A 19171-nucleotide genomic window follows, 5' to 3' on the forward strand; every position below is an offset into this window, starting at 1 on the left:
CAAACAACAAAATCTAATGTGATGACTCTACAAATTAAAAAAATAAGCACATTGTAGTCTTGAATGCAAAGCTGAGGGTCCCCCAAATATCAAGGAAGGAATGGCCCATGAGCTGATTGTTAACTTTTAATAAAATAGCTGATACTTAGGGAAATATGTGTTCAGATATTATGTTAAACAAAATTCATTGTTATATTTAACTTGACACACACAGGTATATGATTTTTCTAGATTTTACCCTTGCTTACCTATTCAAGGACATGACTCAAAAGTCTCTTCAGTCTTTGTTCTATTATCAGTTTTTCTCTTTCTGTTGGATCACTTTCATCAGCAGAGCTCTGTGCTATTCATCCTTCTTATGGGAAAAGAAACTTCTCTTTTGGCCAACTTTTCTTACCTGGTACCTGACTCAAGTCTCTTCTTTGAGTCTACAGCAACTTGTTAAAGCTCTGTACTTATTTGCTAATTCCTCTTTTTAACTTTTGCTAAATAATGGAGGCCACCATTATACCCAAATTGCTTGTCTCAGTCATCGATGATTTCTATTGACTGTGCTATAGCAAAAGATCAGCTCACAGTCACCGGCATTTGTCATAGTAAATTATTGTTTTCTGTGATCTATTCTGAATATAGATCTACCTTGAAATACTTTCTTTACTTGGTTTCTGGCCCATCATAATCTTCTGATTATGGTAATCTCCTGCTTAATTGACTACTTCCTCTAAATCTCTTGGCTAATTTTTCTCCATCTTTATATGTTTTTAAAGACTATGCTTTTAGATATATTTTTATTCATAAAAGATAAATCTAAGTGTACAGCTGAATGAATTTTGACAAATATATACACCATATAACCATTACCTAATTGAGGCATATTTCCTTCACCTTGAGAATTTGCCACATGCTACTGAAGCAACACTGTATTGATTTTCATAATGATAGATTTGCCTGTTTTTGACCTCTGTATAAATGGAGCATACAGTATATAATCCTTAGTATCTGACTTCTGCTTAACTTAATATTTTTGAGATCTATCCATGTTGGTGCATGTACCAGTATTTCATTTTCATTGTTAGTATAATATACATTGCATGCTTTCTCTTCTTTGCATTTGAATTGTTGTCTGCATGCAGCTCAATTGTTGTCTGCATTGGGAGCAGCTATGAACATTCCTGGAGAAGTTTTTCTATGGAAATACATTTTTTTATTTCTATCACAGTAAACATGTAGGAGTGGGTTTGATGGATTATTGGATAGCTGAATGCCTAAGTTTATAAGAAGTTCACAGCTTTCCAAAATGAATGCACTATTTAAACTTCATGAGCAAGAATGAAAGGGACTGTTTCTTGTGATGAGGCCCCTCTATCTCATGTTAACACAGGCACACTGACTTTTCTCTACTTTCTCTTCTTTTATACCCCTCTGTGTTCCTACATTTAGAGCTTCTCTCTTATAAACAACACATTTTTTTCTTTTATTTTTATCTTGCCTGAGAAGTTGTCCTTTAATTGGAGTTTTAGTCTATATATATTTAGTGTAATTACTAATTTGGCTAACTTTTTGGGTCTACCATCTTGCTATTTGTTTATGTATCTGTCCTATCTCTTTGTTTCTTCTTTTTCTCTATGTTTGAATTAATTGAGTAGTTTTTAACATTCATTTTATCTCCTCCGGTGACCTTTATCTGTATTATTGTTTTTGTATTATTTTTTTTTTGTGATTGCTCTAGAGAATATAATATGTAGCCTTCACTCATCATTGTTTAATTTGAGTTAATATAATAAAAATTTATAAGTGATGACATAAGCAGCAGTATAATTTTATTTAACCCTAGTTTTGACTGATTCTCTATTGCTGTTCTAGATTTTATTTTTAAATGATGTTACAGTGTCTTCACTTCTAGGTGTCGGATGGGCCTCGGCATAAATCCTTGAATCCCTTCACTTTATAATCTATTCTCTAGTGGTCTCATGCACTCTTGTGGCTTTAAATATGCTGATGACCCTAAAATTGTATATGTAGCCCTGACCTTTCCCATGAACTCCAGACTCATGTATTGGACTTACTACTTGACATATTAATTTTTATTTCTGAGGAGTCCAAAAATGTCCTCCTGATTATGCTGTTCTCACAATATTCCCCATTTTATTTAATCACAAGTTTATTCTTATAGTTGCTCAAAACCAAAACTTGTTGTCCTTCACTATTCCTTTTCTTTTGTATCCATATCTGCTCCTTCAATAAACCTTGTCAGTTCAACTTTCCATATGTATCCAGTAACTGACCACTCTTTATCACTTCCCCTAAAGTACCCCTTACCCAGGTCTCCATCACCACACTGCGGAATATTGCATCAGCCGCCTCCTTCCTTATGCCCTTACCCTCCTTCAAATGAGCCATCATAGAGATTTTTTTTTTAAAGTTGGATCAAAGCCTTCTAAAGCAACTCATCTCACTCAGTAAAATCCTGGGTCCTCACCATGATGTATAAGGTCCTACATGCTCTGACTCTTGTTGCCTCTCTGTCTTCACCTCCAGTTGCTTTCCTGCTTTTTTCATTCTGCATCTACTGTAGTAGATGCCTCCCTCAGGGTTTGTGCATTTGTTCTTCCTTGTGCCTGAAATGCTTTTCCCAAGATATCAGATATATAATCACACCCTCACCTCCTTCCCATATTTACTTGAATGAGTAAAGACCTCCCCTGATACTTATAGAATGTGTTCCATTATTTTATTTTGATGTGATTAATACTATCCAGGTAATTTTCATGTTTTATTTATATTGCCAAGTGCATATTCCACTGTGATGGAAAGTTCATGAGAGTTAGGGTATTTGTCTGTTTTGTTCACTGCTGTAGGAGACCAACAAATAGTTTTTAGATTTATGAATTTAATGAAAGAATGTATCTTCAAATTACTTGTGAGCAAACTGAGACTTAAAGTAAAGTAACTTTCCAAAGGTCATAAAATTAGTACGTTAGTGGTTGAATGGAGATTAGCAGTGTAACTGATTAAGTTTAGGGCTAATAAGGAGATTTGCAGCAGTGTGAACAACTCCAAGGAAATTGGACAATGGGTTGTTCATAGGAGATCATAAGGACTTTTGTCATGATAAAGGACAGAGGTGACAGAACACCTTCTAGAGTGCTCAGATGAAGACAAGGTAAGGGAATGGGGGCTCTGGCTGAAAGAAGGTGCAGGGATTAGCCAAAGAACAGATATGCATAACCTATAGACACAGACAACGTTGTGGTGATGGCCAGAGGGAAGGCAGTGGGCGGGGTATGGGTGGAGATGGTAAAAGGGTGGGGGAATAGTGCCAACAATAAAAATAAAGTTAAAGACATGGCAGAGGGTGTTAGTAGGTGCCACAAAATGATTCTGGTTGTGTTGACAAAAGGAAGTGGCCAGTTTTGTTTAAATACACTGAGTAAGATGCAACTTTTATGAGTCTGTTTAGTAGTTTTGCTTTCTGATCAGGGTAGAAGATCTGTGAAGAAGGAACATAGTGGTTTAGATATTATGCAATTGGCTCTGTGCCTTAAATTAAAAAAAAAACAAAACAGTTTTTCCATGTTGTGGTCACCTATTTATAGGAAACTTGTATTTTCAAAAATGTTCTCATTCTTACCTTGTCTGACAATACTCTTTTTAAGAACCTGACTTGGACAGTGAAAACAGAGCTACAGTCACCTTGTTGAGCCCCTGGTTCCTTGGGGCACCAGCACCATGAGTCTTCCCAACTCTGGTCCCTGTCATTGTTGCTGCTAAGCTTGAGTTGTTCTGGTAGTGGGTGGTCTTCAGAGATAGATACATAATTGGGGAGGGGTACAAGGCTCATCCTTCATTTTAGAAAATGATATCCATATCTATGTTTTGAGTTCTCTGGAATTGGCTTTTACTGTCATCTCAGTATTGTTCTAGACGTGGGGTACATTTTTGTTGACATGGATGAGAATTAGGGTCGCCATCAGAACTGCTTAGTTCTGTTCTGCCATTGTCCTTGTTGTAGTATGGAAATCTCTGACTCTCCCCAACGTTGTGTCAATCATATACTTCTTTTCTAAGTATTGTTCTAGAGTCTTAAAGGAACTTGGGAAGCCCCTCTCCCTCTTTCCCAAATCTCCATTCACCTTTAGCTTCTTGTGATTCCTTCAGCCACTCTAATCTCTCCAGAATCTCCATAGTTCCCTTGCTACCTCTGAATTCTTCAACCTATTTTCCCTTTAAGCTTGTCCAAGCAAAGCTCAATTGTTCATATGCACAGAAAATGTTAAACTATGAATATTTTTTAACCTAGCTCTTTAGTATCATCCAGATACTCAACTATTCCGAACTCCTTCCCCACTCCTTCATGCTTTAATTCTGCCCTTTTGGATGTCCACTAAAAATCCATTAATTGAGAAAGCATAGATTTGGTCCTAAGTATTCTACTTGACATTTAGACTAGAAACTCAAAAAAGAAACCCCTAAAACTTGCTATGTTTTTTTAATGAGATAGTCTCTTTTTAGCAATTAACATTTAAATATGGTTTTACAGCTTACAAAGAATTTCCACATACATAGTTATATTTTTTCCAGCTAACAACCAGCTGAAGTAGTTAATGCAATGATTATCTGATTATCCCGATGTTACAGGTGAAGAATCTGAAAGTGGTAAATGATCTCTGCCCGACTTCACTCCGTTAATAAGCACAAGACCTGAGACATGGGAAGGGTATACCTTTTCTTATCTGGCTTTGTCCAAGCCTTGGAGTGTATGAAATACTCAGTAAAAGATCTCAGTTAAACTACAAATGTTGAGCAATAGGGTTCAATTTGATTTTTTTTTAATTTATTTTTGCTGAGGCGAGAAAGCAGCATTCGTAGAAGTTGAGTTCAACATCTTCAGTGACAGCATAATGCATCTCATTGCTCCCTTTACTATCCGCGGGCTTCCTTGGCTACCTGAGTTTGTGGTTTGGGTGGGGTTTTAATAGCAATGCTTATTCTCTCTCACGTGTATAGCATTTTGTGCAAGTCATTTACTTGTACTTGGAGATTCAGCACTGCACTTTGCAGGACACACACCTAAACTCGCCATAGTTATGCTAGAGAAAACTTCAGCATGAGGAGGATCCTTCAGTCCCCAGTAGTTTTACCGCTAGGCATAATGTCCAGAGATTACAGCCTCATCAGGGGCTATTTCCTGTTGCTGCCTAACGGGAGAACCATTTATTTTTCAGGCAGGAGACATGAATCCTCTGACAATATTCCATTATGATGTTATCTCGAATAAGATAATTTGATTTGATAAATTCAAATGCAGAATGGCAGTTACTACATTTTCTCCCTTTTAAAAGGATTTGAAAATTTAAAGGGAATTCAGTTTAGGTGAAAAATATCAGATTGCCAAACCCTTTAGCATAAACAGTAACTTTGCAAACTTCTTGTTATTCTGAATCCCAGGAACTGGTTTTTATTTTTTTTCATTAAAGAAGTCTTCTAAAACCCAATGCACCTCTATATAAATAAACCCCGACAATCAATTCAATGAGTAAAAATAGGTCTAAAATTGAATATGTAATATTATTTAAAGTAAAAAAAAAAACCATGTGATCAACTGTAGGTTGTATTGGAGCTTTAGTAGCCAGTACTAATAGTATGAAGAAAGAAAAAAAGTTACGACATATTCCCACATCTCGGGTTTCACATACAACAGGGCAAAGTTCTTAGCTTTTAGACTGCGATGGGGAATTGCTAATGAAACTTCATTATTTTTATCTCTATATTTTCATAGTATTTGGCAAAAGTATGCATTCAATATATTTGTTGAAGTGATTTTTTCATATTTTCAATGACTAAAAAAACCTATATTAATAACTGTCAAATGATAACATTATTTGATGGCAAGAAGACTTTGATCAATTTACTCTGTTCTTTAATTATGCAGATGAGAGGGATAAGTCCCAGAGACAGTATATGATTTGTCCAAAGTCATAGGGCTTGTTAGAGACCGAGGTGGGATTAGAATTCAAGTGCTTGGTCTTAGCAAACTGTTTAATCCTAAACCATTGAAGTAGAAAGTCAGCCCTTTGTTTAATAATCAGTAACATGTTATTAACATGTCATTTTTATAGATTCTTATGTTGGAACATATTGGCTGTGTCTGCTATCTTCCTAGTTCTTAGAATTTGAAGTCATCTAAAATTGTCCTGTTATGTCAATAAGAAAAAACCTCCACTTCTTGATTTATTACTCTTGTATAACTTTTTTTAATATACATGGTATTTGAAAGAACAGAGAGTTTGATTCATGGTCCCACTTTTGCTTTCCATTTAATTCCTAAAATTATTTTTTCATTATTTATTTATTCCTCATCTTTGAAACAGTTCTCTATTTTTCTCACAAATAACAAATATCAACACAATTAAGTGCTATTTGTTTTATTTCCTTAAAGAAACCGTACCTTAAAGTAATAAATTCTAAATACGAGGATGCTGTTTTGTTTCTAGAAGTGGGAATAGACTGTAGTCAGACATTCTTTGGAGGGTGACCTGGGAGGAAAAAGGGTGGGCATTGTGCGTCAGAGTTAAAAGCATTAGTGAAGAAAAATGTCCCATTTCCCCCCTCATACTAATGGCCTAAATGTGTTTGTGATTGTGGTGAAGGCCATTTCTCATGAGGCTAATAGCTCTGATGTGTCTCTAAAATGATTCACTACCATTCCTACTCGCATGCCAAATTATTCCCCCTAAGTGTAAGTCTTAGATACTTCAATTTCCTAAATATATAAATGTAGTCACTTTTAGTTGGTATAATAGTAGGGAAAGTCAGTATTATCCGCCAGTAAACTATAATCTTGTGATGTCGCAGAAATAGCAACCTCCTTCATATTTTTAAATAAAGTGCTCATCCACCCCTGTTCATGACACCCAGAGGAGTTTGAAAATGTGACAAGTCATTGAATCAGCTGTTAAAGGAAGACCTGCTTCTGGCTGATGTATTGGGTCAATTTATGTTCTTACTCAAGAACAATATGGCCACAAATGGCAGTGCATAAATTAGCCCTGAATGTGGGTGGCAATACTGTCTTTTGAGCTATCACCCAAAATATCTCTGATGGGTCGTAAATTCAGAAGCCTGCTTTTTGACCCAATACAGGCAATAAAGTACAACAGAAATTCTTTCTGGGCACTTCAGAGTCTCACAGTCCCGACAGGGTTAAAACTCAGGTTTGCCATTTTTATTTGTGTGATCTACTGCAAGCCAATTAGCTCTCAGAATCTCTGTGTTTCTTACCTTAAATCTTAGAACCTGGATAAAATTAGCTACCTTATAGTGTGGTTGTGAAAATAAATGTTTGTAAATGTTGGTTATCATCCAGCGTTAGTTCCTCTCCTACCCTGGCCATGCTGAGGGTGTTTTTTGCAGGAGCCAGATTTTGATTTGGTAAGGTTCGGTATATGAAAATGTAAGGGTTACTTGAAAAAATTAACTATTTTATAACTGCTATTTACCAAGTGTTTATATTATGCTGTTCAATAAGCAAAATCCCTACCACTTATCTATCCCTCACAAGACCCTATCATACAGTATCTCTAGTTTGCCATAAAAAATATGCAGGTCTAAGAGGATATATTCTCTAACTCATTGTCAACTGATAAATAATTAGAAGATGTACTCTACGGAAATGTGTGGAGCCTACTATGCATCAGATAATATGCTAAATGCTGAAATACACAAGTAAAGAAACCTGGTAATGTCAGGGCCATGATGTGAAGATAGACTCTAAAGAACTATGACAAAGCCTGTGAGAGAACAACAACAGACTGATACAAAAGTGGGCAACAAAGGAAGTAATGGGAAGGGAAAAAAGGAAGAGGCTGGACTGGAGACAAAGCACCATGTGCACACTCCCAGGAGGGAACAAATAAAGTACGAAAGGAGGCAGCAACTATGACCCACAGAGACCCTTCTGCATGGAATACCTGCCACTAGGGAAAAGAATTTCCAGAAGACTATCTAAGCCCCAGGATTGCTTGCAATGACTGAAGGAAAAAGTCAGCTAGAGGCTAAAAAAAATAAAAAAGAAAGAGGAAGCACCTTTGTTAGGTCAGAAGTCAGAATGTAGCCCAGGCTTGTCTGTCACAAAAGGCACCTGTGGGAGGGAAGAGGGGAACAGGAGAGCATTCCAGACCTGAACTTTTGGCTCTTCAAATTCATTGAAAAATGCCGTAAATCTGGGGCCCCAGACTTTTAGGCATAGGCAAAATGTCTTTCCTATATTATGTGACAGATATGGGCATCATAGAGGCAGGCAATCACACAGCCCTGATTCACTGCTCCTTTGGTGCTATTAAATCAAACACTCAGCTCGCAATCAATGGCGCTCGTTTTCGAAGAGAGCATGGATTATGACTACTTCCATGCAAAGCACTTCTCACGCAGTCTGCTAGAGTTTGCCAGTTGTTTCTATGCATTCTAATCTTGGTACCTGCCCTTTGTTCTTCGACCTTGTTATTTATCTTTTGTCTGGCTTGCTGATGCTGATCATTTTTTTAAAAAATCATTTTTCCTTTTCATTCTTTCTTGGTCTGTTTTTTTTTTTTTTTTTTTTTTTTTTTTCCCCAGACATGTAGATCAGCCAGCTGGTGCTGTGCTCCTGCACAAAATTGAGAGAGCTGCTTGCCCTGTACCTCCAGCTCTCATCAGTTCCCAGCTCAGCTAGCTGTGGCATATGGCATGCATGGGGGTGGGCACTTCAGGTTTTAAAGAGCAGAGTGCTACCAGAAGAGCCTTTTAAATTCTAAGATATATTTTATCTTAAACAGCACTCTTGCTGGGAAATCTTTAGAGTGAATCTCAGTTTATTAGAGGGTAGCTGGAGGAACACAGGCTCCTCGGGCAGGAGGTTAAGAGATGAAATATAAATGAAGCAATGCATCATCAGTCAGAAGAAGAACTCGACAGGCACGTAGTGTCAAGTGGTTCAGAACTCAATTTTAGAAGTCAGAGAGACCTGGCTCTCCCGGAGTTGAGCTCTGTGTGACTTTGGGCAAGTTACTTCACAGCAAGTAGCTTCACTCTTCGAATGAAATGAGATAATGCATGTAAAATTGTTAGCCTAGTGACAGGTCAGTAGTAATTACTCAATAATTGTATTGTGCTAACATTGTCTTTGATATTAATTATCATGATTACTGTTATTAAAGGACCAAGTGACAAGAAAAATGATGGCTTGAGGTCTTTATGTGGCTTTTCAATTGTCCGTCATTAAGGATTTTTGAGTATGTGTTTCATTTTTCCAAATACAGCAGCAGAAACAATCAAGAAAATGTCTGCTTGCTGTGTTATCAAGTCTCATCTAACCTCTTCATCGCCCTTCCATTCTTTGTGTGTTTTTAGCACTACTTAGCGATTTTAGATTTGTAAATAAAGTACAGAGGAATCAAGACATGAATTCTAGCAATAAGCTTCTGGCCAACCCTGAAGGGAATGAGAGGATGGTTTGGGTCTCATTTTACTCTGTGACTCACCAGCGGGGTGAGAAACTGACCTTTCCATGTCTCAGTTCCTGAATGTATAGTCCGGAAATACCATTCCCTGCCTACTTCCAATGGAGATAGAGATAAAAATGACAATTTTGAAGACAAGATTAACAATGACAATAACTCTGATATTTTGCTAGACAAGTAGCTTTATTGATTTGAAAAACTCAGATTGGGCTTAGTTACCTTATATAAAAAAGTTGAGTTGTTTATCTTCAGGAACAAAAAGAAAATGCCTATAAATCTGATAAACCCATTAATAAATAACTGGAATATACAAGGCAAGAGAAATATTACTTTGTAAATGCTTTTGCTCTGTGACAAGCTCCCTAAAATTTGGAGTGTTCGATTTCTCCTGATGTCGTTGTGGTCACCATCCAGGGTCATGCTGTTCTGTGGGATGGGGGCAGCTGTGAGACCTGTGCGTGGTTCATGTAGAGACAGTGGCTGCCTGGGAAGCCCTGCAAGAGAGAAACAAGAGTAAGCAATACAGAAAAACCTGTGTGTGTATATTTATATATTGATGAACTTCAAAAAAAATTAAAGACTTGTTCTCTGGCAAATAGCAAATTCCTTTTCTAGAGGGAGTATTTTTAAATGACATACATTTCCATTTGAGAATACATGAGTTTCAGATCTGTTGACAATAGTAGGTTCAGTTCTATATTTTTTGTGAAGAAAGGAGAAAAAAGAACCATTAAAGACTAAAGACTTTGAAAAGATGAGAACAAATCTGATACCTGTGCCCAATGGCAGAAATGCATCAAGTAATAGAAAATGTAATTTTCAATCAGATGAATGACACCAGTAAAAGGAAACAAAGGGAAGTCAGCAGTGTCAGAAATTTTGAAATAATGAATTACATTGTCAGGGTCAGCATGCTTTGGCTATCCAGGTCTTGAAGATATCTTAAAAGGAAAATGAACATTTAAAGTATAGCACCATTTTTTTCCTCTTAGATAGTAAACGTGATGTTTAAATTAAAAAAAACCCCACTAAATATAATTTTTTAAAAATCTACTTTAAGGCAGTGTTAAATTCAAATGATTTATATTTAAAATCAGTAAATGCAAGTAGCAAATTTGTATCCTCTCATTCTCACACAAACACACTTATTTGAGGTAGGTAAATATATAAAAAGTCATGAGACAGTGTGCAAACTCATAGAATATTTTTCCCGAGTAAAATGAAAATGAATCCCTATGCAAACACGTTTCCGGCTTCTGAAGGCCCCATGGCCAGCATAGGTGAGGCCGAGAGAGGCGGGGGAACTGCAGCACTTCCAGCATCCTGTGAATAATTATCTGTGTCCCGGGTACTTGCCAGCATGACGTGTCTTCATTTCATTAAGGGAAAGAAGGACAGGCTGGAATTGGCAATGGCAGAATTCATTTATCACATTTTAATGGAGAAGCAGCTAAGGAAGGGCTGGCCTAATGAGAAATTTCTAAAGAAATTAGCCAGTTTCTATTAAAGGGCCATCTCGTCTCTGTCCGTGGTGGTGATGGATAGCAGACACGGGGCAGGGAGCCTTCCCACCCTCCCCTCTGCTTTGCTTTGGTTTTCTGAGGCCAGTGATCATTTTTGGGTGATCCATCTCCCACATGCTGGAATGAATTGCTATTGCAAAGCGATGCCAAATTTTAACACGAAGAAAAGAGATACCTGATTTTTTTTTTTCTGGATTTAACTGATGGAGAGACACATACCTGGGCTCAGGCTTGCCTTAACACTAACCTCAGTGAAACTGCTCCTGTCTCCATCTTGCAAAACATACAGTTAGCACTCACTTTTGTCATTTTTATTTTTGTTGCATTAATGCCCTTAATTTGGACTGAATATTATTCTAACAGAATCCCTTTCCAAAAAATATCTAAAGATGACAATAAAACTCAATTTTAATTGCATTTTGATTCAAATGCAATTTGCCACGACAGAATGTACATCTCACTGGTACCAGCTGGCACCCTAATCTTGCATTCTGTATTCTCCCTCCATTATTGCTCCAATGTGGCTAGCAGTGAGAAGTCCTCAAGTGCATTCTCAAACATGAATGAGTGATTGATTGTGTGCCAGACACACCACTGTTGTTCCCTGATTGGGAAAAAGAGTTGAATGCTGGCAACTTTGTGCAATAACTTACATGGAATTCATAATACAGAACTGAAAGTTAATACAAACCTCTTTCACAAAGACTTAGAAAATACGATTGATGATGGTCTGTGTTAAAAGAGGTTTGACCTTTGGTGAATTATGTATCCCCCCACAAAAAAAATACTCACTGAGCATCTTTTCTAGGCCAGAAACCACAAGACAATGAGAAGATAATAGTGCATAGACAAAGCTTTTGCCCTTAATGAGCTACATTCTCATGAAGAACACACACCAAGCAATGATACAAAGAAATATAAATAGGCTGTGCGATATTGGCTAACTCACCCTATAGACTTCACTGGGTTGTTTACATAATAAGTATGGGTATGCTTTAAGAATAAAAAAAATTAATGGTGTAAAAATATTGTTAGGGTGGTCAATATTGAATTTAAGTATACACCAAAGCCAAAAGAGGACCAATATAGACTTGAATAGTTCCAAAGGCAAAAAAAAAAAAAAAAAAAAAAAAGATGAATACTGAACACTTAGGGGGAAAACCATAAGTAAGTTCCTGGGGCAAGAAATCAGAGAGGCAGACAAATTGGCAAGAAAGAGCAGGATCTTGGCAGAAATACATTGCCTATGTAAAAAGTGAACAACATAGTTAGGAAACAGAAGGTTACAATAAGGAAAGCTGCAAATGTGTTGAGTACGAACTAAATGTTTGGCTTTCTGCCTTATCAGGTTTCCATCTGTTGTCCAAACTTTGCAGGTTCTTAATAAACCCTATATCTTAATTTCTTTTCCCTACAAAAGTATGTATTTTTCTTGGGTTAGCACAGAAAGTGCAAGGGGTGTCCAGTTTGGTAGTTCCTAGCCACATGTGACTTTTAAAAATGTTTTATAAGCAAATAAAAAGAGTTCCTTAGTCACACCAACAGCATTTTTAGCACTCAATAGCCACATGTGGTTAGAAGCTGCATAGTGGACTTGGGCAGAAACTATAGGCAGTTTCTGCCATTGCCAGTTCTTTTGGACAGCATTGTTCTGGAAAGCCTGACAGATGGCTTAATGTACCTCCCATAGAGTGGGGCATTAATGGATCTGTTGAATGGATGTTGAATAAATGTATGATGTGTACTGCTCAAACTTTACCTCCTATATAACATGCTCTACTAAAGTGTAATTAGTAATGTATTACATTAGTAATACTTAATATCTGCCTCCCCCACCTAATCACATGGAACTGTGACAATAAAAGTCTGTCTCTTTCTTCTTAGTCCCCTTTCCTACCTCTTAATCTTATGAACTGCAAGAATATGTTGTCTTAACAAATGAATAAAAATGAAGGGATGGCATATTTTTATGAAATTAGGTATCATTGTACACAGTTTTTTTTAAAGATTTTATTTATTTTTAGAGAGGGAAGGGAAGGAGAAAGAGAGAGAGAGAAACATCAATGTGTGGTTGCAGGGGTCATGGCCTGCAACCCAGGCACATGCCCTGACTGGGAATCGAACCTGCAATGCCTTGGTTTGCAGCCCATGCTCAATCCACTAAGCTACACCAGCCAGGGCCTATACACAGTTTTGAGTACAGCTAATTATGTGCCACAGAAATACCTAACCCAGATCGGGGACTTGTAAGACACACACATGTGTAGGTGATCCCTCTTCTGGGGCTCTAACCCTGCCTGTATTCATTCTACAGTCTTGCTTTTGCATTGAGGGCCCCAGTGGGGGAGTTAGGGCTGACTTGGACCTATTTTGCTGTGTTAAACCATATAATAAAAGATAACTTACCAATGCTAGTCTTAGCGAGTCACTTAGGAAGTATTTTCCCTGATCCATGAACTGACCACTGGTGCCAGAAATGTACCTCCTGCTTGATGACCAATTTTCAGGAACAAATTGTATCCTAACCTCATGCTATACCAAGTAGAATGGTTGGTAGTTTGCAGGGCTCTGAATTATGATGTGTTCCCTTTTCTGTGGTCACAGAGAGGGAGGCATGGAGGCCTTCCTGGGTGGGAGGGTCAGTAAAGGAATGTTTGTGTCTGTCAGGGGGAGTGGGTATACTCACTGGAAGAGCCAATGCTGAGTCTTTCTGACAGCAAACGAAGCTACAGTAGATGGGAAAGTGTGATCTCTGTGCTGGCAACAGAGGTATCAGCTAGGGAGTTGTTGGAAAATGAAAATTCTCCTGACTCTGCGGTCCAGCATTGTGTTTGAACAAACTCCCCCAGGGGAGGGCTGAGTGTCAGGACCACTGGGCTGGAGGACCATTGCTGTCCCTCTGCCCAGACAGGGCTTCAGGATCAGAGCCCAAAGATGGAGCTTGGGTCCTCTGCTTCTGCTCCCACCACGTGCTGAGGGACTCACATCTTAGAATATCCCTGGTCATTTCCTAGTATCACAGGTAGAGCCCCCAGATCCTCAAGCCTTTCCTAGACTGAGCCCATGGAGAAGAGCTTCATATGGTGAGGTTCTTTTAGGTAGGGGTACAGGCTTGCGAGAGCTCAAGCTGCCAGCAGGAGCACTGGGCCAGGATTATTCCAGCACCTGGTACATTGAGGAATGACAAACACGATGTTTCCTGACTCCATGATGATGCTCTTCCTTCTGAGATAGAACAACTTTTATATTTCAAGGCCATAAACCCAAATATCATGAACACTGCCACTCTTTTTCTGAAAAAGCTCCTTCTCTTCAGCTCCTTTCAGAGATTTTGAAATGACGTTTTTCCCTGTCAGCTCCACACAGTTAAGTAGCTGGTCCTTCTGTAGTGAAAGAAGACAAAAACCAATATCACATAAAATTAAACCTTAATTTACTCTCTGGTATGGGGTAATTTTCTTGTAGGAAAAATATACACCCTAAAATATTTGAACTCAGAAGGATCAGTCTTTTCTATCTTATTTTGGTGTGTTTGATGATCCGGCCATCACTTTCTCATGACTACAGTCAGGAAATAAGATCATGGAGGTTGCCCTGGTTATACATTTCAGTCAGGAAGCTAATGTGATCTAACCTAAAGCCCTGATCCTAACAATTTTTCTCTCTCTTTTGTAGTCAGTACTTAGTGGAGAAAGGAAACAGCTGGTCAGCATCTTGTGCGTGATTGCCGTAGGCATTGCGACTTGCTCTGGCAACAGAGCTGTTTAATCATCGGTCATGGGGCAGTTTTGGGGATGGGCACAATAGACTGTGACACCAGATCTCAGTAAAATAAACTTTCTTGGGAAATTTCCATCTGCTCCCTGCTGGCAAGTTGAATATAATCTTTTGAGAATGAGAACGAAATGGAAAGGTGATCATGACCACATTCTCAGTGAGCTCCGTCTGGCCATGAGCATTTCCTTCCAGGGAAATGAGTCTGATAAGCTCCACAGAGGGAATCTTCCACATCAAGGCAATGTCATCCCAGCCAACATAAAACGTGATATCAAAATACCCCAACTTTCCAAATGTGATAACCTTTCATTGTAATATAAAGAACAGAAGACAATAGGTCAGGATCTCTTTTGATATACCAATGATGTCATTACTATTCATGGATCCTGTCCAAAGACTGTTGTTTTGAAATCACTGTAAGAGATAGAAAAGGGTCATTGTTTCAAAGTTCTTAAAATCAGGATTCCTGTAATGGGATCTCTTAAATTATCTGAATTTTCTTCTTTGTTACTGCAGTAGTGTTTTAAAAAAATTAATGTTCAAAAGATGACCCTGAACTTATGAGATTCCTTGTTATCAGAGAAAGATTAAAATATACGCATTGAACCATATATGTAATGAAGGATAAAAGGGATTAGCATAGTTTTAAGAGATCTGCAGGAGATAGAAGTAAAAAAGTGAGACAGCAGGATTGTCAAAGTCCACTGAAGTGATTAGATAAAATATGAAGAAATAGGATGTTCACAGAGTGTCCAAATATAATCCCAAAGATGTTGTGACAGTTTCAAAAGGAAAATTATACCAGAGATATCTGTGTGACTGCCTTAACACTGTCATCCAGTTATCACTGCTATAGAACAGACAGCCTATGTCCTCCAATGTGATGGAACCAGAAGTTCACAGCATCTCCTATAAATGAGTTTTGCTAAAAGTCTTTAGCCTAGATCTCATGAAGTCTCAATAGCTATTGTATAAAAAACACAGGACATTGAAGAACAAGTAAAATGGCACAGTGAAATAATAATTAGGCAAATCCAGAATGTAGGACATTCTGAAAGACAACTGGTCTGGTCTCTTCAAAGAATCTGTATAATACACATTGTGTAGGCTGAAAAATGGCTTTCCAGGATGTCCAGAGATTAAGAAAATCTTAATTCTCAAAAACAGTGAATGCTACTTTTACTGTAGGTAGTTAGCTCAATATTAACAAAGAAATAAAGCAAAGGGAATCAGACACTATTAAGCATAATCAACTGGGGAGCATAAGCTTATTTCACCAGGAAGTTCGATCTTCACACATTTCCCAGGGGATTACAACTCTGCAAAGAGAAATAACAATCACCCCCACCCCCTTCTCCTGTACAGGGAGGAAGGATCAGGTTTTCAACCTCCCTGGTCCACTCACCCAGACTATGGGGGGGAAATAGGCACACGCACATTATAAACTGAAATGACAAAGGGAGAGGTGCTTGACCATAGACATCTGTTAGTCTAACCTGGGAAAGGGATCAGTTGGCCAGGGGGTGGGCCCATCAGAAACCTGTAAAAACTTGGGAAGTTGATTGGTTATTTCAAAGGAGTACCTGGTCCAGTCAAGCCCATGATAGTATAACCCAGCTTAACAAAGAAACTGTCTTACTCGGGAACACATGCTGACTCCATAGCAACCATGAGGATCTAGCAGTGATGGGACTGCAAACGCAGGCTCCAGGCCTATGGTACATCAGTATAGCCAGGAGCAACACTCAGCTGCCTGGATGGGGACTGAGACCACTTAGCAGCTGTCTGAGTTCCAAAGGACTAAGCTTTAATATGAAACAGAAACTCTGGACTCTGGTCTTTGTTTTGGCCTTGCTGATTACAGTGGTTGGACTTTTTCCACAGCAGAATGGAGAGAGATGGGGCACAGGGACAACCTCCTATTTCCATCCCCCAAAACTCTTGCCATGATACAACCTCCCATGTATGGGCCCATGAAAGGCTTTTCTCGTGATCCCTTGAAGGGGGCCGACTTCCACCAGCAACACTACTTTACATGGCAAAAAACGTCTGCACATGTGGTTAAGGATCTTAAGAGGCAGACAGATTTTCCTGGTTTATCTGGGCAGTCAATGAATGTGTCGATGCTTTAGAAGACGGGTGGATACAGAGGGAGATTTGACTGCAGTAGAGAAAAAGGTCATGTGCCCACAGCAGCACAGGGATCTGGCCAGGAGCTACAAGGCATGCTGGCAGCCTCTAGAAGTGGGAGATGTGATGAGTGGCTTCTTTCATAGACTCTCTTATGAAGCCACTCTGGTGACACCTTGATTTTTAGTCTCGTAATACTCATTTCACACTTCGGATCTCCAGAACTGGAAAAGAATCAATCTGTGCTGTTTAAAACCATGAACTTTATGGTAATTTATTACAGTACAACAGAAAACTAATACAGGAGAAAGATAATAATGACAAAGAAGCAGGGGGAGGTGGTGTTCTTCTGGCTTAAGAGATTAAAGAGATAATAATAACTACCTGCAGAATCCTGGCTAGGATCATGATTTATCAAAAGCAGCTATAAAATGCAAATTTTGAAATAACTAAGGATTTGAGTGTAGATTATATATTGGCTGACAATTTCAAAGTCAGTGATGCGGGGGTCCGTGTGTTGTGGATGCGATGAACAAATTCACACAGATTACAGAAGTCCTGTGGAGAGAGGGAGACAGCATGGCCACTCTCTGAGTGAGAGAGGGCCCTGACCCCTGCCTGGACAAGCTTTTATTGCTTTTCTGGGCACATTACATCAAGGATGGTCCTCATTTACTATGCACAGATTCGCCTTAGGTGGTTACCTTTTACAGAAAAGAAAGGAGAGTATGTTGCTAACTGCATCAAAGAAGAAGGATATTTGCAAATGTAAAGGGAAAAGTGGTTGAACCTGTTACACTCATTCTTGGGAGGTTTAGCATAGATTTTAGGAAGTTCCTTTAAAGATATGCAGTAAACATTTGCAGCCTCAATCAGGGTGAGGGAGTTTTAGCAAAAAGCAAGCCTCAAAGCAGCCTAGCTACAATGCAGGCCTTGATTCCCCACGGGAAAACCTACCCGTAGGCTTGGGTCCTGTTTGCTGACCTAGCTGCCCATCAGTTTTCTGAACTAGGGGCTGGGCTACATTCCCCACGCCATGTGGAATGGTTTCCCATAAGTCATTATTATTATTTTTCTATCTTAAGAGATGCAGCTGAAGTATTATGAGATAAAGCACTATATCTGTAGATTACATTTAAATTTAAAAAATAAAAAAGATATCTATGTCTCTATAGATAGAGAAATCATAGAGCCAATATAACAATGTTAATCATTGTTGAAATAGGTGATAGTATATGGTTCCATTGCATAAATCTTTTGTTTTTAGTATATATTTGAAGCTTATTCTTAATAAAAAAGGAAAAGTTCTATAATATACAGAGTTAAGTTTTAAAAAGTTAATTAGTTAAAATAATTAAACAGAATATCACTGAATTAGGGTAAGCTAATTGCTATAATGAAATGACTACATCTCAATAGCTGAACTAAATGAAATTTTATTTCTCAATCATGTAACGATTCAAACTGTATTTCTGGTCAGAAAGATCTCTTGCAGTCTTCTGCCTTGTAGCCTCATCATCCCCCAGATCTTGTACAGCTGGCCGGAGAAATCAAAGACCATACAGGAAGTTTCCTACGGGTCTGCTCTGGAGGTTTGCCCCATCACTTCAGCCCACATTCCATTGGCTATAATTTAGTCCTGTGGTCACATCTAATTTGACATCGGCATAGACATCCACTTGTATCTTCAGGAAAAAAAACAACAACAACTTTTGTTAATAGTGTGGCAGTTACTACCACAATCCCTCTTTTCTGTATGGAGATGTAGGACCATAATTTCCTCCAAGAAAATGTGTAAGGGAAACCTAAACTGCTCACAGCGTTTTATGGACCACAAATCTAAAGTCTAATCATTGAGGGAAGCCATTAAAATAATCCTACTGGAAATTCTTAGTACTGTGTTATCTCTTATTTATTTTCTGGGAATAGAAAGGTTATTGAATTAGGTAATATTGTTGCCTTATTTTTTATACACAGGGGAATGCACACACCCTCAAGCATGGCCTACAAAATGGAAATACAGTTTTAGATATCAGCAGTATTTTTTACTGAAATCATGTAAGTGTGGGCACATTTGACTAATGGTTTGTAGAACAGTTGATAAGCTGGTTCCTTCTGTCCTGAGCTTCCTTTAGTCACGTATTTACCCAGGCTTCTATTTTGCAACTTTGAACTCTGATTTCATGCATTCACTTCATTCTTCATTCTTCCAAGTATTTGTTAAGAACCTGTAGTTAAGCCCTA

This window comes from Phyllostomus discolor, chromosome 1 (genome assembly GCF_004126475.2).
Source record: "Phyllostomus discolor isolate MPI-MPIP mPhyDis1 chromosome 1, mPhyDis1.pri.v3, whole genome shotgun sequence".
Classification (NCBI taxonomy): Eukaryota; Metazoa; Chordata; class Mammalia; order Chiroptera; family Phyllostomidae; genus Phyllostomus; species Phyllostomus discolor.